Raw genomic sequence first — 20,016 nt, 5'->3', positions numbered from 1 at the left:
CTATACCTATGGGGTCTGAATTTTTGGAACCCAAAGAAAGACAGGCAGTTTGTCTTATGAAGATCCAAGAGCAGAATCCTGGGATGAAACACTAGACTTAAATACTGTTGTTTTCTGATAATTCCATAGGATTCCTCTTCTGGAGTGTGGGAAGGGCTACTCCTCCTTTCTTTTCTAAACTAAAAGGCAGTTTTCAGTTTGCAGAATTAGTTGCCACTTTTAGAAAGGCAGCCTGTTTTGGTGCTGAGGGTGCAGACTGGGGGTTCAAATCCTAGTTCTGCCACTACTTCCTGCATGAGCACATTACTTGCCATTTTCATGCCTGAGTCTTTTCATCCACAACATGGAGATAATAGCAGAACCTCATATGTAAAGTGGGGGTAATGGCTGGTCTCAGCTCAGGGTTCTTCTGGGAACTGAATGATTTAAACGAGTGATTAATTGCAAATGGCTTAGAACAGTGCTTGGCATTTGATAAAAATGTGTCCCCAGATGAGGTGCAGTATACTTAGAAATAGTATAGTCTTTCTTTTGCCAGATCAGTGAGGTTCTCAGGGATAGCTGTGAAAGGTTTCCTGAGACTTGGAGAGGGAAGGAGGGAGGGACAGAAATAAAACAACAGCTATGCTCTTAGCTTTATGGTTGTCTGTACAGGCTTCTAGAAACTGTACATGGTTCTCGTTTTCCTTTGAACCTTTAGGAAAGCCTTGCTAATATTTTTAGACTTTTCTCCACCCAGCTTCAAGGTTTGGTCCAAGAAGCATTAAGGAGGTAAAGAATTCTCTTGAGCCACATGGCAGGGCCCTGGGGACTGGAGTTCTCAGCAAGAAGGTGCAAGTGCCTGGGAGGTGGGAGAGGGGACATTTTTAAAGGATGAAGGTGACTGCTCTACTAGGTAACAGATAATTTCCCATTTCCCTAACCTATTCACATAGTTCCCTACCACTTTTTAAAAAATGTTTAGTTATTTTTGAGACAGTGCGAGTGGGGAAGGGTCAGAGAGCAAGAGAGACAGAGAGAGACAGAGACAGAGGATCCAAAGTGGGCTCAGCAGCAGCAAGCCCGATGCAGGGCTCGAACTCACCAACCATGAGATCATGAGATCAACCAACTGAGCCACCCAGGCACCCTCCCTAACACTTTCTATTTTGGATGTTGACACCATGTTCGTTCTTTCTCAGCCTTAGCTAATCACCAAGAACTTTGGCTTTTGTTCTCTCAAAACCAACAGTAACTTCAAAAGCCACCCACAGTGCATGCAAATAAAGCTAAAGGCTTAAGATAGTCTGGAACAAATAAAATTCTAAGGTGGAAAGGTGACTTACAGAGTCGATAAATATTTAGTAGTTACAACCCCCAAAAATGTGATTTTGAATAGGAAGGAGCAGAGACTTAAGGTGAGAGAAGGGTGTGTGTAGATTTGCTTATAGTTGTTCAGTTTAGTTTGAGGATTTTGAAAAGAGGACACACACCAAAGTCATTGTCCTGAGGGTGATGAGTCATCTATTTTGAATGCAGGTGATTAACTTGGGGTCCGTAGACTGATTCCCAATATATATTTATTGCTTTCATGCAAGAAATTTATAAAGCTCTTAACCATCAAAACGGTGCCTTTAAGCAAATAGCTTGTGCTAAAAGGATTATAAAAAAATTTTAAAGGCAACTTCTCTTTATATGCTCAAGTGAGTGGGATGTGTCTTTAGCCTTTTTTCCCTGTCTCTTCTTGTATTTGGGATTTTGATCCCACTTAAAGCCAAAGGTGTAGAATGCCTCTTCCAGGGTTCTACCCTGGCTCTTCTGCAACTAGTCGTGCAGACGTCGGCTTCTCGGGTCCTCAGTTGTCCGTCAGGATGTGGTGCAGATTCCGGGTGGTCCCCACATAACAGCGCTGTCAATGATAATTCAGACGTCAGATAACACCCTCTGAACGTTAACTTTTTCTCTTCTAGCTGGAGTGTGAAAGTTTCTCGCGTGTAAGCTGTAGTGGCCTAGGTCTCTGCGGGGATACAGTTCACGTTCATCTTCCTCCTTGCAGGAAAAGCTCCCTGCTCTTGCTCCCTGCAATCAGCAGACCAAGACTTCCATGAGGGCTCTTTAGTTGATTAGCTGAGCGACCACCCGAGGCCAGCACGTTTCCTAAGACAATCTCCTTAAAAGGACCAGCCTGTCTTTAAAAGGAAAAAAAAGGGGGGGGGGGCAGGGGGTAGCCAGCGAGCCTGAGAAGTCATCAGCAGCCTTTCTTCCCACACTTGTGGTATCACAACAATGATTCACCTCAACACAGGGCGGCAGCTTCCCTAATTAGCCTGGAGACGCTCCGGACCCACACGGTTATAAAAAAACAACTTTTACTTTTATTCAAATGTACAGTTCCCACCCACTGCGCCCACTCCCTCCAGCCCCGGGCCCGCGGGCCGCCTGCTTTGCCGGGCGGATCAGGAGCCCCCTAGGCCCCGCGCCGTCGGGCCGCGAAGCCCCCTGGTGACCTGGAAGGTTGAGCCTGGAGTTGGGGCCGAATCCCTCTCGAGGGTATTCAAGTGAGCCGGAACGTGAACGCCTCGTCCTCCAGGCCCGTCGGGGTCGCTGGTGGACCCCGGCCTCGCCAAGGTAGGGGTGGCCTGGCCCGGAGCCCCGACAGCGTCGCCGAGTGGGCCGGCCAAGGAGGGGGCGGCGGGAGCAGCCGCGGGGTGCGCAGGGGTCCCCGCCCGGCGCGTGGGGACAGCCTGGGCCCGCCGGCGCCTTCCCCCACGAGCTGTGGGCAGCGACTCAGGCTGTTGGGTGGCGGCGGCGGCGGCGGGAGCGGCGCGCCGCGGGGGAGGTGCGCGCGGCGGCCGCGGGCGAGCGGAGCCGCGCGGCGTCCGCCCCCGCCGAGCCGAGAGGAGCCGAGCGGAGCCGGCGCGCCCGGGGCTGGGAGCGCGCGCCGAGGCAGGCTGAGGGCCGGCAGCGGGAGCGTCGCGCCCGCGCCCCGCTCTCAAGACCCCGACCGGGGCCGTGGCGAGGCCAGCTGACACCTGCTGCGTCGGGCCGCGGGCCGCAGCGTTCCCGCGCGGGTGCCGGAGCGGTTTCGGGCGGGGGCCGCCGGGCGCGCGCGCCCACGGCAGGAGCGTTCCCCGCACGCTGCGGACGGTGTTCCTCCAGCGCTTCGCCGAGCCCGGGCCACGCTCCTGAGCCAGGTACCCGGGCGGTCTGCAGCGGGCTGGCCTCGAAGCGTGCGTGGGCTGGCGACCGGTGGCGCGGGGAGACCTGGGCGGGGGCGGCGCGGACCCAGTAGCGCCCCGACGTCTGCCCAGGTGTGTGGCCGGCCAGGGCAGAGCCCACGCGGCCAGGTGCCCCTCGGACTGGGGGTTGGGGGTGGTGGGGGGGCCGCGTGGGGCAGCGCGGGCCTGGGCGGAGATGAGCCAGACACGCTCACGCAAGTGCCCAAAGTTTCCCTTTGCTCACTTTGCTGGACTTAACTTTGAATTGTGAGGTGAAGCATAGCAGTTTCAAGCTTTAAGAGGGAAGTCGATCTTGCTGAGTCTGGATCGTTAGTATACGAAGTATTTGTGCCTGCTGTCTCTAAAGGCCATGGCAGGAGAAATTAGTGGACAAAGTCACTAAATGCCTTTTTTATGTGTTAGTTAATGGTTTATTTGTAGACAGGTTTTAGGCTTCGGTTACAAGCCACCAGTAAGGGATTCTGGGTTCCATGTAAGAAATATTCAAATTGGGGGGCGTTGTCTTAAAAAAATTATAGTTGACATGCAATGTTGTATGAGTTTCCAGGGTATGATTTGACAGTTCTATAAGTTACGCAGTACTCACCACAGTGTTCAAAATTTAAATCAACAACATATATCTTGAACAGATGCTTCATATCTGGCAGGGCTTTAATTTGAGGTTAATAACAGCATAGGTAGTTACTCAAATGAGCTAACATTTGGCTTTGAAATGCAGGGAAAAAGGAATGCCACCGTTTGAATCGGACTTGTGTAGGTACAGGCTGACAGCTGGCATCGTGTCACTGCTGAACACTTAATTTTGAGCCAGGAAATCTCTCCAGTGAGAGACAAGCAGCTGTGTGATCTTTTTAGAGGATCACCCCATACCTTCTCAAGCTATCTTAAAATATCCTCCCTTATTCAAGCCTGCAAGCTTTCTTCATTTACATAACGCAGGCAGTGGACCATGGAATAGAATCTATTTAGACCCCTGGTATTCAATCTGGAACTCAGTCACCTCATCCCCCACACACCTGGAATTATGGAGCAGGGGGGTCACTCCTGAGAGCCCTTTGAGGTTATAAAATTGTGGGGGGAAACATCTGGAGAGGGCCCCGCAGTGGTGTCTGGGATCCCTGCCTTTGGGAGCTGGTGGAGAAGGGTTGAACTGGCTGGCTTCCTGGCTCTGCCCCAGTCCTGTGCTGAGCCATGTTGGAGCCTGAGGCAAAAGGAAAAATCACTAATCTGGATCCTGTCTTTAGTTAAAATTGTAATATTTAGCACGACATAGATTTTGTGTTTATTTGGACGTTTTAAAACACTGCATTAAGACGTTTGCCTTGTGGAGCTTTAAATTTTGCGTCTGAGGTGAATGCCTCACTTGCCTCACCGTAGTTCTAGACTTGCCTGTGAGTCCAGGTGCTTAACTTCTGCAAGCATCAGTTTCCTCACCTATAAAATAAAAAAAAAAGTAGACCCTCCATGGATGTTGTACAACTAAAGCGTAGCATCTGGCTGTTTACATAGGACTAGGCATATGGGGACCATGAAAGGGTGGCTGTCCTATTTGTATTTTTCCGAATCTTCCTGAGTTTTGGTTTGCACTCAGCAAAATGGGAGTAATAATAGCCAATTCACAGGGATGCTGTCAGGGTTAAATGAGAGAATGTGTGTGAAGGCGCTGGCCCTCCTGGAGGGTAAGTTTTCTGTGATGGCTTGGTGGGCCCCGGATTTGCCTTGCAAGGTCACAACCACTTCCTTTCCCCTCTGGACGTTAGCCTTGTGCCTTGTCATGCACAGACACTCATAAATTCTGTTTGTGTTGCATTGAGACCCCACAGAAGCTTTTGAATCAAAGTAGAGATGTTTCTTGCCCAGGACTTATTTTGGAGTGGTGAAGTTCACCAGCCACAAGTTGTAGTTAGCAAAATGTTTTATAAATGAACTTAATTTTGCTACTCCAAACAAACGACTTTGGTTCCCTTTTGGTATATTTAGTCCTTGTTTATGATTGTGATTTTCCTGAGCCTAAGTCAAGTGATATTATCTCAGTCACTAGCTTAAGGCAGCTTGGTCCCTTGAGAGTCAGTCTCTCAGTCTCTCTAGGTTACTCTTGGGGGCCCCTTCTCCCCACAGGTGGTCTCTGGGCACCAGGACAAGGTTGGCATTATGTAAAGGTGTGTGGGAGAGTGGCCTCTTGCTGGCCTTCTATTCCTCTTGCTGATGCATTTCCCATCACCACCACTGAGCCTTCTTTTCCTCCTCCACTGAGTGTGGTCCAGCTGGGTGTCACTGGGGTGAGCTACAGCTGGGACCTGGCTCCTGCAACTGGCTGTGAGGTCGGCACACTCTGGCTCTCTTCTAGGTCTCTCCTGGGCACCCGAGAAACTGCCCGGATCATGTGGCACTATGTTAGGCTTCCATTTCTGCTCTACTGAGTGGTCCTCAGTGTTCCCAATAGGAAGCAGGACAAAAACTTCCCATGTTTTGTGTTCCCCTCAACCTTCCATGGATTTTTCTTCCCTCACCACCTCTTCTCTAGGTGGTGCAAAGCGGTGGGGGGCGGGGGAGGGTGCTCAGTCCCTTCAGCTTCCCCTTTTCTTAGTACTGGAAGAGTGTTTTTTTTTTTAAGATTTTATTTTTAAATAATCTCTACACCCAACATGGGCTCAGACTTACAACCCTGAGGTTGAGTTTCATGCTCCACTGACTGAGCCAGTCAGGCACCCCAAGAGCTTTTTTTTTTTTAACCTGTGGGGCAAGAGTCTTAAGTCATATCTTCTGTTCTCTGTGCACTATGACTTAGAATAAAAAAAGAATTAAACATCATCTCACCTCCCCACACCCCCCCCCCCACCTTTGAAAAATCAGATGCATCCTGATGAGGTGGGAAGGAGGCAGGGAAGAACAAACTGGGAAAATAGGGAAAAAGTTCCCTTCCTCTCCCTGCTCTCCGTCTTTCTGGCCACGCTGACCTGGGTTATGGGCACTGGACTTCTTAATACATGAAAAATACTGGGAAAGATATAGAACCTGCTGGAAATACCAGTCACAGGCTGGGAGGAAATGGGGAAAGAGCAGCTTTGAAGCTTTGTTGGTGGGTGGGAGAAGAGACTAGTTTTCTGCTATACATTACTGAGTCCAGCCCAGTAAACCAGTTTCAGGTGGATTAATGTCTTTCAAACCATTACCCCCTATTTATGCTGCTGTTTCTTCATCATCAGAATGATCCACTGTGTGCTTTGCATTTACTAAAAGCATAAGAGAAACAGAAAAATCCAAGTCATAATTAGTTGCTTCTTCAGGGTGCTTAGGAATTATTTGAAGAATAAGATTAGCCTTTAGGAAGTCTAAAGCTGTAAACCCAAGCTCTGGGTTTTGTTTTCACACTCAGTGGTTGGAAGGTGAAGTGGTCAGGGAAGGCTTCTTGGAGGGGGTGACTTTAAGTAACATTAAGACTTTGCCACATGGATGTGAGATGAAAGAGAGCTTTCCATGAGAAGGAGCTCTTGAGTGCCTAGAGACAGAAAGGCCTTCCCAGGGGTGGCCTTTCAGGATGTGCTCATGGCTTGACCCTTCTTGGTGTCATGTTTATCCCTTTTGTTGTCTAGGTACCTGTAAACACTGGCACAGTTACTGTCATCTGTAGGTAGGACAACAGGAGTGGTCAGCTCTCTAAATTCCTTGTGTTTTCCCAAACTAATGGAAATCAGAGGTGTTTTCATCTACCCTGTTTTCTTAGATATTTGCACCTGGAAAATAATTTCAAGCTTTTGGGTCAGGTCAGTGGTCCTTGAGATATGTTTGTGATTCTGATGAGTTAGTTACCTTGGAATTCTTTGTATTGCTTTAACGTGCTATAACCCATAATTCTGAGCTCAGTGGGTCATGAACCAGAAGATGCCATGTGAGTACTCATGGAATTTAGTGGCTAATAGACAGGGAACAGTGAGACAGGTGTGACCATGCACCCAGGGGCTCCTTCTCATTGGTGTCTACCCCTGACTCCATGCAGACACTTGTACTTTTCAGATGCAGATTCCTGGTAGGAAGGACTCTCAAATATTTTTCTTATGATTAAGGTATCTGTGAAAAGAAATTACAGAAGATCTTTTTGAAAGGTGAGGAGTAGACAGTTATTTAGTTGCTCAAGCCTCTTCCTATCCCTGGTGTGTGAGGCTAATTTGTAAATGTATGAAATTTGAGAACTTCTGGAATACTTGGCCTCACGTCTGAGGTCCATTCTCCAGTCTCTGCATCCTTTCTGACCCCCAAATTCTCATGTTTGTGGGAGGCAATAGAAGCATTAGCTGTGGTGTGCGATTTTCCCAAGAAACTGCTCTCTGAATGTGGCATATGAAAATGTCAGAGGTGTTTTGCTTTCTTAAAGTAAGTGATCCAGCCAAGGGGGGCAGTCAGGGCGCTGGTTTCAGCTGTGGCACTTAAGAGTCCCTGTGACCTCAGGCACCCCAGAGAATGGGGGGGGGGTTTACTCATATGCACACACACACACACACACACACACACACACAAGCATTACTTGAGGTATTGTATCAGCAGAAGAAATGCTTCATAAATTATTTATGACTATTCTTCCATTTCCTTTCTTAGAACGTGAAGAGTACTTATTATAATTCCCAATTAGGACCCCTAATAAAGTACCCTACAGCAATAAAGGGTCCTTCTGCATCTGAGATCTGATGGCATTTAAGGAAAATGAGCAAATGTGCTACAGAGTGACCCTGAGAAAAGTTAGTGGTAGATGTCATGTGGGGAAAGGCCTGGATGCAATTTAAAGCACACAGTGAGAAGTGAGGGGAAAGCGATGGGAAGGGTAGCACAGGTAGGATAGGGTGAAAGTGGGTGGAAGACCTTCAGCATCTGGGTCCTGGGGTACACTGTGGTCATGGGCTCCATCTCTCTCTACAGCATTAGCTGTCCCTGCTAATATGTGGTTACAAGGACCAGTTAAAGTACTAGCGGAAGGGCCATAGATGGGACACACACACACACACACACACACACACACACACACACACACTTGTTCTATTGGTGAGACTCATAGGGACATTCTGCCCTGCCACATCTGTGGCTCCTCAGTGAGCCTGATGAACAGCCATGGATTAGAAGATCAGAATGGGTGTCACCAATGGGTAACCAAATTGCAACCAATATTAGGTTCCTCTTATATATTTAATGTTATACATAAGAATACGTCATGAATATTTAGTACCTTTTCAGCAACCAATATTAGGTTCCTCTTATATATTTAATGTTATACATAAGAATACGTCATGAATATTTAGTACCTTTTCAGCATTTAGTGTATCATGAATATTTACTGCCCAGCTACTTTGGGTATATTTAGTACCTCATGAATATTAGGTATCTCTTGTCCTTCCACACCTTTCTGTCTGTTTGATATACACATGTTCTCTTTACTGAGTTTTATCTATACTAAACATATCTTATAAGTCATCCATCCCCTTTGCTGTCTTTTCTTTAGAATTGAATATTCTCAAATAACATGACAAATGTACACCAGCCTAGTCTCTTAAAATAAATTTCCAGGTTGTATATATTTTTGTGAAGCCATTGTCCTATCAGGATGGGTGTCTGAGGTGTGTGGGGGCCTCTGGGACCGGGTGTAGGTCTGTATAGGCTGATAAAGCTTGCTCATGTGCACTTCAAGTTTGCAGATGGACAGTGAACTGTGTGCTCAGGGCTAGTGTCTGCTCTTGGCCCCTCAGGAAAGAAGTGACCATGGGAGAATGTCCATCCGAGAGGCTATACCTGTTGTTTTGAGCCTTGCGCAAGCTGGTCTCAACTCTTAGCTCTTTTTGGTTGGGTGCAGCTGTGTGGCCAGGCACAACATCTGCACCAGCAGGGACAGGGACAGGAGCATTGGATGTGGGGTCACAGTTCACCTGGGGCCTAGGCTCAGCCCTGGGCCTCTTGAGTTCTCCTCCCTGGTCTGCAGCTGATGTGGGCAATGCAGAGCTGCTCTGGAGCACCATCCCCTCTCTGCACCTGCTGTTCCAACCTGTGTCTAATACCACACTCCTGGTCCAGAGGTTCCATCATCTTGCTTTAATACATTAATTACTCCCCATTTCTTCCCCTCTATTCCCTGAAAAGTGGTAGCAGGAACTTTTTCATGGGTCCTTTCTGCATGGACAATTTGTAACATGGAAGCGACAAGCGCGAACCCTGCTGATGGAAATGGGGAGGAGGATGGGATTTGGGGGCGGGTCAGGCCCACGCACTGGACATCGTACCACTTCACCTGGTGCTTTGTTCTCTGTGAACTGGGCTTATTTCCTCAGGAACTGAAGTGGTCACGTATGTTTGGATGGTTGCTGGGTGGCAGCTGCATGCTCCATTGGAAATCAGATCTTTAAATCACCATGTATTAGCGTTTCCAGTATACCGTCTGGGTGAAACAGGCTCTTCACGTACAAACACAAAACATTTTGCAGATCTGAGTCACTGTTTTCTGAGGCTTGGCCTGTGTCATCTTGTTTTCATCATGGCCTCCATGAGCAGAGATGGTTCTTTCAGCTGAGGTGTTCGTGCTAGCAAGGCTTCCCTGGTACCACGTTTAGAGATGAAATTACTGGTTGTGTTTCATGGGCCCTGGGGCAGCCCAGAGGCATCCCTCGATAGTGGAGGAACCACTGCAGGCAAGACTCTGCCAGGCCAGCAGGCAGGGAAGGCCCAGAAGGTCGTGAACTTGGCGTGGGGCAGGCCTGCCAGCCGCCCAGAATGCCGACCAGACGTGTGATTTGTCTCGTCGCAGTCAGGCTGCTCCTTGGCTGCTCCCTTGTGTGGCACAAGGCCAGGTGCGGCACAACAGACTGGCTCCACCACGAGGCAAAGCCGAGGGCAGAACGTGAGTGGGCGTCTTGCTAGATCTGGGGGCACGTCCTCCCAAATTTTTGTCTGTGCTATACCGAATATTCACGTGTGTGTGTGCACGCAAAAGTACCTGTTTAATATGAAGAGGTAATATCTACATTGTTTCGTGCTGCCCTTTTTTTCTTTCTTTCTTTCTTTCTTTCTTTCTTTCTTTCTTTCTTTCTTTCTTGTATATGTCTTTATTTGAGAAAGACAGAGAGAGTGCGCATGCAAGCCGGGGAGGAGGAGAGAAAGAGGGAGGGAGAGAGTCCCAAGCAGGCTCTGCACTGTCAGTGTTCAAAGCCCGATGCAGGGCTTGAACTCACGAACTGCAAGATCATGACCTGAGCTGAAATCAAGAGTCAGATGCTTAACCAACTCAGCCACCCAGGCGCCCCTGCCTTTTCAAAATTAGTATTGTGTGTTGAGTCTCTTTTCCACATTGCTAGATATTCTTTCTTAGTATTGGTTGTGTGGCTGTGAGGAGCTCCCATAGGATGGGCAGGCCCAGCCTACTTAACCCAAGTCCTCTGTTGGATCGATGTCTACTTAAATTATTTTCAACCCTTAGCCACTTAGTAATGGTAGGACGGTGAACATCTTTGTCATGCTTATAATCCAAACATTTGTCTGGTTGGTTCCTTCCAAGTACTATCTCATAAGTAGATTTCCTGTGTATGTACATGCCTCCTCCTTTAATATGCCCTGCCTGGAATAATTTTTTTTTTCACACCAAGGTGTGTGTGTGTGTGTGTGTGTGTGTGCATGTGTGTATGTATGAGAGAGAGAAATTTCCCTCCTCTTGGCCAACAGTGTCTTCAACATCTGTGTTATTCAGGATTTGCTTGAGTTAGTTTAGGCAGAAGAGGATTTAATGCAGGAAATTCAGGGCCAGCAGAATCATTGGAAGCTTGGCCCTTGGCCAGACCTACAGGAGTGACCCCCAGAACAACACTGCAGGGCTGGCTGGACAGAAGCTGCTGCCTCCAACCCCAGACCCATTCCGTGGAGGGTCCCTCCTGCTCAGTGTACATCCATGAAGCTGGGGACAAGGCTGTGGGACTTCCACACCCTTCTCCCCGCATGGAAAAACCTGATGCTTCTGCGGAGGTGGTGGTGTCTGTTAGCAGAGATGCACAGGAGACTCTTCCACGTGGGGAGCCTGGTAGGGAGGGAGGCTAGGAAGTCAATTTATGAACTATATTTCTCCTTGGTTTTCTAGCCTCTAGCAGGCAGTGAACAAGCCAGGGAGTGTGAACAGAATCTCAGCCTTTATTTGTTTTTCTAATGTTGTCCTTTTAGTGTTGTATCTGAAGCAGGCAGAGGTGAGGTTCACAGAATGTAGCCACAGGTATGGTGATGGGCCTGGGTCCCTGTCTCACAGAATCAGTTGTTCTGCTCTCAGAGAAGGCCCAGAATCTTTCACGGATAAGGTTTTCATTTCAGTTGCCTTGGACATGAGCCCCAGTCCCCTTCCTACTCACTCTTAGAAACCAGATTAGAAGCTTCTCCAGCCTGAGCTTTGTGCAGATAGGTGACAAAACAACATGAAGCCATGTACCAATAGTTCCTGCAGACTTGCCTTTTCTATGAACCATGTATTTGAAAATCAGATCCCTGGAGACCTGCCTCAGTGGGAAGGGTGTGGGTTGTCTAGTTGTTTTCTCTTGACATTGGAGACCCTTTGCTCTCTCCCCCTTTCTTGGTGGTGTCATGTTAATGTTGAACAGCCCTGTTATTAGGCATGGGGAGGAAGCAGGAGTTAGCGTACTGTCAAGTTAAGACTCAGATTTTTTTTCATGAGCCATAATTGATCAGCAGTCAATTTATGAACTATATTTCTTCTTGCCTCTCCAAAGAGGCTTTTGTGCATAATTACTGTGAATTCAGGTGTCTGTATAGTGCCAAGTTCCCCCTCTGAGTGGATTACTGCATTTTCAGTTGTTCAGGAAAAGCATTGCTGAGGAAGGGTTCCAGGAAAGACTGTGTCTTTAGCAACCCTCAGCCCATGGGTGGCCCATGGTGTTTTGGTGACTGTGGGGGTCAGCTACCAACCTGATGTGCACACCTTTCTGGCCCTAAACAGGCCCTCCACCCCTTACAGTAAATGTTACCCTTCATAGATTGACTATTTAAAGCAACCTGATGGTCCCTAACTCAAAGCTCTGAGGGAGATGCTGGGGGTGAGGAAAGAAGGAGCCCAGCTTCCTCCCAACTCCAGATGGGATGTGACAGCCTTTGGGACCAGTTCTTGGAGGGTCCAAAAGATCATTATTTTAGAAACCCATCAGAGAAACCCATATCTTTTACAAAGGAGAACGTATTGGTGATTTGATATATCCCAAGTGATTCACTTCGGGTTTCAACAGCACCTTCCTTCTGTAAATTAAAAATAGAACTTGACAGAGCCAGTCACTATATGGTAAAACCTTGGTTTGCGAACACAATTCATTCTGGAAAACATGCTTATAATCTAAAGCTCTTGTATATCAAAGCGAATTTCCCCATAAGAAATAATGGAAACTCAGATGATTCATTCCACAACCCAAAAATATTCATGTAAAAATGATTACAATACTGTAATATAATATAAAGAAAATACAAAATATAAAGAGAAATAAACAAATTAAGCTGCTCTTACCTTTGAAAACCTTCGTGGCTGATGTGAGGGAGATGAGAGAGGAGGGTTATTGTGTAGGATGACTTTTACTATCGCTAACGGAATCACTGCTGTCTGTTGGCTCAATGGAATCTTTTTCTGTATGGAGGCAATTGGATAGTCTCACATTGATATTGACTACAGTACAATATTAATAAGCACTTGTCATATACTGTATTTAATGTAACTGGCAATAGGCAGTAGAGGAAAGGGTCTGTATCTGCAGGAAGCCTGACCTAGAATGAAACAAAGCATCCCAAGCTTACTTGTGTATGGAAAAGCAAAGGACAGTTCATTGGTGCTTTGAAGTGACAAAAAATACACTAGTGCCAGTTGTGGGCACTCTCCAACGTTCTAAAAAGTCACTGATTTCTGCCAAACACTGGGGCCTGAGACAGAGCATCCTAGCATGGGAGATCACCTGTAATCCCACAGAGAGAGAGAAAGAGAGAGAGAGAGAGAGAGAAACCATTGGCTCAGTTGTGATCATGTGATGTTTGGCATCACATTCTGCTCATATCACAAGACATTGCTCATTTATCAATTTAAAATTTATAGAAATATTTGCTCATCTTGCAGAACACTCTCAGAACAAGCTACTTGTAATCCAGTACTATACTTACTACCTGTTGAACACTGGGCACCATTTTGGGTATTTCCCCTTCATCACCTCACTGAAGCCTGTGATCACGCTGTACATTTTATAAATAAGGAAACTGAGGCCCCGAGAGGTGAAGTAACTTGGCCAGGGTTCCTCAGCTAGTGAGTGAAAGAGCTGTGAACCCAGCTCCACTCACTGCTCCCCCTGTTTCTCTCAGAAGATGATTTCCCCTTGAAAATAGCCTCTGTTTCCGAGGATGTGGAGAAACAGGAACCCTCTTGCACTGTTGGTGGGAATGCAAACTTGTGCAGCCACTCTGGAAAACAGTGTGGAGGTTCCTCAAAAAATTAAAAATAGAACTACCTTATGACCTAGCAATTGCATTACTAGGAATTTACCCCAGGGACACAGGAGTGCTGATGCATAGGGGCACATGTACCCCAATATTTATAGCAACACTGTCAACAGTAGCCAAATTATGGAAAGAGCCTAAATGTCCATCACCTAATGAATGGATAAAGATGTGGTTTATATATACAATGGAATACTACTTGGCAATGAAAAAGAATGAAATCGTGCCATTTGCAGCAACGTGGATGGAACTGGAAGGTAATATGCTGAGTGAAATAGAGAAGTACAGATATCATATTTGTCACTCATATATAGATCTTGAGAAACTTAATGGAAGGCCATGGGGAAAGGGAAGGGGAAAAAATAGATACAAACAGAGAGAGAGGGAGGCAAACCACAAGAGACTATTAAATACAGAGAACAAACAGGGTGGATGGGGTAGAGGGGAAAATGGGTGATGGGCATTGAGGAGGGCACTTGTTGGGATGAGCACTGGGTGTTGTATGTGAGCCAATTTGACAATAAATTATAGTAAAAAAACCTGTTTCTCTAGTGTGCAACTGAGGTACTTACCCACACAAGCGCTGTGTGGTTGTTGGCTTTATTGCTGTTACTATTTAGCGAACATGCCCAGATGCTGTCATGATTGCTTTACCCTCACTGTTTTTATCCCGATTTTACAGAGGAGCAAACTGAGGCACAGGGAGGTTATGGGACTTACCTAAATCACCAGTACCCAGTGGAGCGGGGATTTGAACCCAGTGTCCTTTCCTTGTTGCCCTGCTTTTAACCTGTCTTGAACTTTTAACTTGCAATGACTGGGAAGTGTCCTTATAACTCCCCCAGGGTTTTACTTAATGGGAGGGAACACTCTTGGAAAATCAGTCCTGTTGGTGTTCACAGAGCCTGGAGGGTCTCCTTACTCCCCAGTCAGATTCCTTCTGAGCCCACCTCCCTGACATTCCAGCCACAACTGGAGTCTAGGTGGAGACCTTTCTTCCCTCCTGCCTCTCTCTCTCGGCTGCCTGCAGCAGATTTTGCAGGAAAGGAGAGGAGGGGAACGTCACGGATGGAGGTGGCAAGGGCACAGGCACAGGCTGAAGGCTGGGCTAACCACACCCTGGCAGACCCCTGGCTGTTTGGGTGACCTTGAGGACAGCCTTGATCTCACTTTCCAACTGCACGCACTGGGAGATTGAGATACGTGCCTCCCAGGGTTGTTGGGAGAAGAAAAGGCAATAGTTTATGTGGAAATGGCAGACGTGCTGTAACCAGTGTATAAGAGTGAGTTAGAAATGACATTTTATTTTAATTGTTATTATAATTTAGCCCTTTTTATTAATACATTTCTAGGAAGAGTAAGGCCTCGTGACTGGGGGCTCTGGGCACAAAGCCTAACTCTCCTGTTCTCCAGCCTCATGGTCTCTCAGTGCCTGGGTTCCCCATGGGGGTGGGACTAGCATCCCTAGGATTCATGTGGGGACTGGCTGGAGTGCTAATGTCCCAGGGCAAGCACGTACTTAGCCCCAGCTCTTAAGTACTTGCTCACCTGAAGGCCTGCAAGTTAAATGGCTGCCATCTGTGAGAATAAAAACCAAAGTGGCAGTGGGGGAGAACGGATTGGAGCCACCAATGGTTGAACAGGTATGTCTTCCAGGCACTATTAGGCACTTATATGACCTCACTAATTCTGCGAATAACCTTTAAAAGTAGAAATGATTGTCACTCTTTTGAGGTGAGGAAACTAAAGCTCAGGGAGGTGAAGGTGATGTGCGGGTCCCCATCACAGGAGACCCAGGGGGCTGCATTCTGAGTCTTTCTGGCTCTATGGGGCTATTCTAAGTGAACTGTTCACCATGTACCAGCATGATTAACTGCAGGAACAAATACTTCCCCCAAAATCATCTGTTCTCGTTTCTCCCCCATTCCCAGATAAACACTGCTGTTGTGGCATCGTGTTATGCTCTCCTAGTTCTTTGCTCTTCTGATGGACATAGACAGAGTCTTTTGTGCAAAGTGGCAGTTTAAACCCCTCACGGCCAACCAAACTGGAATTCCCATCTGAACTCACGTCAAGGAGCAGTATCCAGGATGGCTGCCGTGGTGTTTGGTTTCTTAAAGGCTGTTGGTTCTCCCCTAAAGCTAGAGTGCCTGGTCTTTCTGAGAATGAGGGTCCCTTTGTAACATTGAACAATTTGGGAAACCTTTCACATGACAGTAACTGTATTTTCATGAGCCATCAAGAAGTGTCACTGCTCAGTATAGCTTTAGTATTAGAAATATACAGGTCATCAGGGCGCCTGGATGGCTCCATTGGTTTAGCATCTGAATCTTGATTATGGCTCAGGCCATGATCCCAGGGTTGTGGGATCCAGCTGATGCTCAGCATGGAGCCTGATTAAGATTCATTCTCTCTCGGGGCGCCTGGGTGGCGCAGTCGGTTAAGCGTCCGACTTCAGCCAGGTCACGATCTTGCGGTCCGTGAGTCCGTGAGTTCGAGCCCCGCGTCAGGCTCTGGGCTGATGGCTCGGAGCCTGGAGCCTGTTTCCGATTCTGTGTCTCCCTCTCTCTCTGCCCCTCCCCCGCTCATGCTGTGTCTCTCTCTGTCCCAAAAATAAATAAAAAACGTTGAAAAAAAAATTAAGATTCATTCTCTCTCTCTCTCTCTCTTTCTCTGCCTCACTCATGTGCTCTCTCTCTCTCTCTCTCTTAAAAAAAAAGGGAGAAAAAAGAAAAGGAAAAAAAAGAAATACACAGGTTGTCTTAGCCACGTAGGGACCCTGAGGCACCTGAGACCCCTCTCTTCTACATGGACTCTAACAGAAGGCTCTGGGACTCTTGCAGCCATGTCTTTCCCTCAGTAACCCAGTCTCAAAGGGTGCCTTGGCCTCCTGTCTACCTGTGAGAGATAGCCAGGTATTGAGCTAATTTGAATACAAAATCTATAGCCAGAAGAAAACCAGGCAAAAGTCCCTGAGACAAACTTGTCAGTTTAACCAGTCCCACTGGTTAAAGTCCTTGTCTGTTTATTCAGTGTTCCTTCAGGACACACTTATTAAGGCCCCTGTGAAGCTCACAGTCTATACAGTAGCTCTAGATATAAAGGCATAAGTGCAGTGAATGTGACAGGTGAGGGCAGTGGATTCCACTGAGGCAGGCTGTGCAGGGTCTGGGTTGTAGAGACACTGGCCAGGCTTGAGCTGGGTCTTCCACAGGGAGTTTGCAGGGAACCCTGCTGGGCTCATGGTAGGATGGAGCTGACTGGCCCAGTAGCTATGGGAGGCTGAGAGTCCATAATAGTTTTAGGGCCCAAAACAATGTTTTAATTTTTAAAATCCAAAGGAAAACATGAACTTTAGGCTCAACAAAATGTGTTAATATATAATAACATCATCTTTATGCTGATGCAACTGTAACATATACTTTTTAAATTTTTCTTTAATAGAGGAAGGGGCCAATTAGGCAAAGGTGCCTAGAGCCCAAAACAGTCATAATGTGGCAGGATGGCAGAGTGACCTCCTGACCCAGGGAACTGCCTGAGCTGAGTCACACAGGCAGGGATGACCCAGGTTAGGAAGGGACCGCTCAGAGGCTTGGCTTAGCAATGCAATGGGGTTGGGGGAAAAGCAGAGACCCTGAAAAGACCGTCTCAACTTTGGCCACAGCCTGTTCATTGAAGGCAAACAGCCCTTGGTTTTGCAGGCTCAGGACCAAGTGTTTGGGTGCCTCAGCCTTAGGCATCACTGAGAGGTAGATGCGAGGGAATTTTAGGACCTTCAGAATATTAGCTAAACCCAGAAAAGGTTGGATTTCTCAAATGTGAGGTATTTGCGGCGGCGGGGCGGGGGAAGGGGGTTCTAGTCCCACCCTGGTCACTTGGGGTTGAGGCTTACACCTTTGAAAACATTTCCTCATCTGAAAGCTGGGGCAGTAATTCATACAGTTTTGCTGAGGGAATTAGATAGCACATGTCGAGTGCCTTCCTAGCCCAGTGCCTGGCCTGTAGGCACTGTCAAATGCTGGTTTCTTCTTTCCTTGTATACTTGGCCTCATTCAGGGCAGGCCAAGGAGATGGAGGTGTGCTTACCTGGGCCGTGCCTTGGCCTGGTACCAGCACCACTTGTGGCTGCCCTAGCCTTACCTACCAGGCTGACTCAGAAGGTCTGGGTGGGACCATAATTTGTGTTTAACAAGCTTTACAGGTGTATCTGCTGTGTGGCCAGGGTTGAGGGCTTTGGCCTTCACCTGAGCATGTCTGTGCCACGGTTTGGTAGATTTGATTTCCAAGACCGAGGCTCCCACCTTTTTGAGGGAGGGAGGAGCCTGAGGCCTCGTGTGGGGAGAGTCCAAGAGCGCAAGGCTGGGCTGGCCTGGGTCCCATCCACCCTGAAGAGGCACAGGCACTCCTTTGTCCTCGGCCCCACGGGCCTCCCCTTCTTCCTGGAATACTTCTTTCTTTTGGCTTGAGGAATGAACAGAGCTGAGTGGCTTTTCTCCACACTGACGTTTCCAGTTTCCCTCATCTACTTTGTCAACACACGTTTGTTGCAGCCATGTGCATGGCACAGTGATTTGAGGCAGGACAGCTTAGATGTGGGCCAGGCCTTCATGGCACCACCTGATAGAACACAGATGTGTGCCTCTTATCATAAAGTAGACTAAAGTAAGGGCTACTCCACAAGGTGCACACCCTGTGGGGATTAATGAATTGAGATTACGGAGGCAGCGTTGATGGATCTGGAGGAGTGAATGCCACTTCTACGGTCAGGGTAGCATGTCCAGTTGGAGGGAGAGTGTGGCATGTGTAGGACAGGCCGTGTCTGATGGCACAGGACACGGACGGTATGGAGGGCTGAAGAGGGCAGCAGAGTTTAAAGAAATGGGCTGTGGCTGGACTAGGAAGGCTGGGCATCCCACAGGAAAGTGCTGGCACTCTTGAGTGGTCATGTCCCTGGGGGCTTGTGGAGGCGACCACTCAGTAAGGGCTTTGGAACCAGCTGTGCTTGGCTCAGGAGAAGTTGTAGAGACAGTGCTTACCCACAGAAGTGTGTGCCGTGAAGCCTCTCTGCCTGTGAAAAAAAAAAAGTCAGGAAATGTGATGGAGAAGCTGTTCCCTTCACTATAGAATCAAAGATGGAACACCTAGGAAAGGCACTCATAGGAAATGTGTAGAACCTGTATGCAGAACACGATAAGGTTGCCCTGGAGACACAAAAGAGCAATTGTATAAATAAAAATGTTCAGCATGCTTCTGGAAGGGAGGGGTCAATATTTTACATATTTAAGTTGTTCCCAAATTATGGATTTAATGCAACTCCCAGCCAGAACCTGGATGGATAACCTACCAGATATTGAAACATTATAAACTTAAATGAAACATTTTGATATTGGGATGATAATATCATGGTAAACATATCCATGAAACAGACTAGAAAGTCTGGAAAATAGAAGTTAATAGATTTAGTTAATATTTAACCCCTTGGGAAACCATCAGGTCTTTTATTCGTATCAAACCTCAAAATATACTCCCTGAAATATATAAATTTTAAAATGAAATGATGAGGGGCGCCTGGGTGGCTCAGTCGGTTAAGCATCCGGACTTCGGCTCAGGTCATGATCTCACGGTCTGTGAGTTCGAGCCCCGCGTTGGGATCTGTGCTGACAGCTCAGAACCTGGAGCCTGCTTCAGATTCTGTGTCTCCCTCTCTCTCTGACCCTCCCCCGTTCATGCTCTGTCTCTCTCTGTCTCAAAAATAAATAAACATTAAAAAAAATTTAAAATGAAATGATGAAATTCACTTTAGCTAAGTATTTGAGAAATTATCAGATGAGAAACATCTTTTTACATGTGATACCAGAGACAGGAGGCACAAGGCTAGAATTGTTTTTGTTTGTTCATTGGGGAGAATAAAAACTGTAGTACACCAATAGGAGAAACCCAAAAGCAAAATCAAAAGTCAATTGATAAACTAAGAAAAAATTCCTGCAATGTGTGTGACACATACCCTCTTACATAAACAAATCATCATTGATATGGAGAAGTGTTATTATGAATAAAGTTGCCAGTAGGAAAGTGGGTAAAGGGTATGAATTTGTTTTAAATGGCAGCAAATGTGAGAAAGAAGGTCAATCTTACAGTAATTAAATAGGTACATATTAAAATTAGATACTACTTTTTTGCTATCAAATGAGCAAGTTTTGGGTGTGTTTTTTTTTGTTTTTGTGAATGATGGTGCTCAGCACAAGTGGAGATGTGTGGCAAGGGCTCTGTTGTGCCTTTAGGAGGGGAAAGTATAAGCGCTCTGCCA

The 20,016-nt window shown here is 47.1% G+C and overlaps 1 protein-coding gene and 1 long non-coding RNA gene across 4 annotated transcripts in view; one reads left to right on the top strand and one right to left on the bottom strand.

Annotated features, from left to right (window-relative positions):
• The first annotated feature begins 2,517 nt into the window (after positions 1 to 2,517).
• Positions 2,518 to 20,016, top strand: part of CRACDL (CRACD like) — a 145,098-nt gene continuing 127,599 nt past the window's right edge. Inside the window, exon 1 of one of the 3 annotated variants that reach the window (XM_078444400.2) lies at positions 2,518 to 2,607. The gene's annotated coding sequence lies outside the window, so the exon portion shown is untranslated. The other 2 variants (XM_078444399.2, XM_078444401.2) reach the window with 2 other exon arrangements.
• On the bottom strand, positions 6,732 to 19,178 carry LOC132662819 (uncharacterized). The gene is made up of 3 exons (XR_009602733.3): positions 18,746 to 19,178; positions 12,739 to 12,855; positions 6,732 to 7,286 (listed from the first exon to the last, which is right to left on the bottom strand). It is a non-coding gene; the product is annotated as an uncharacterized LOC132662819 (long non-coding RNA).

The sequence above is a fragment of the Panthera onca genome, chromosome A3 (genome assembly GCF_046562875.1).
Source record: "Panthera onca isolate mPanOnc1 chromosome A3, mPanOnc1 haplotype 2, whole genome shotgun sequence".
Lineage (NCBI taxonomy): Eukaryota > Metazoa > Chordata > Mammalia > Carnivora > Felidae > Panthera > Panthera onca.
This window is presented reverse-complemented; position numbering and strand designations above follow the sequence as displayed.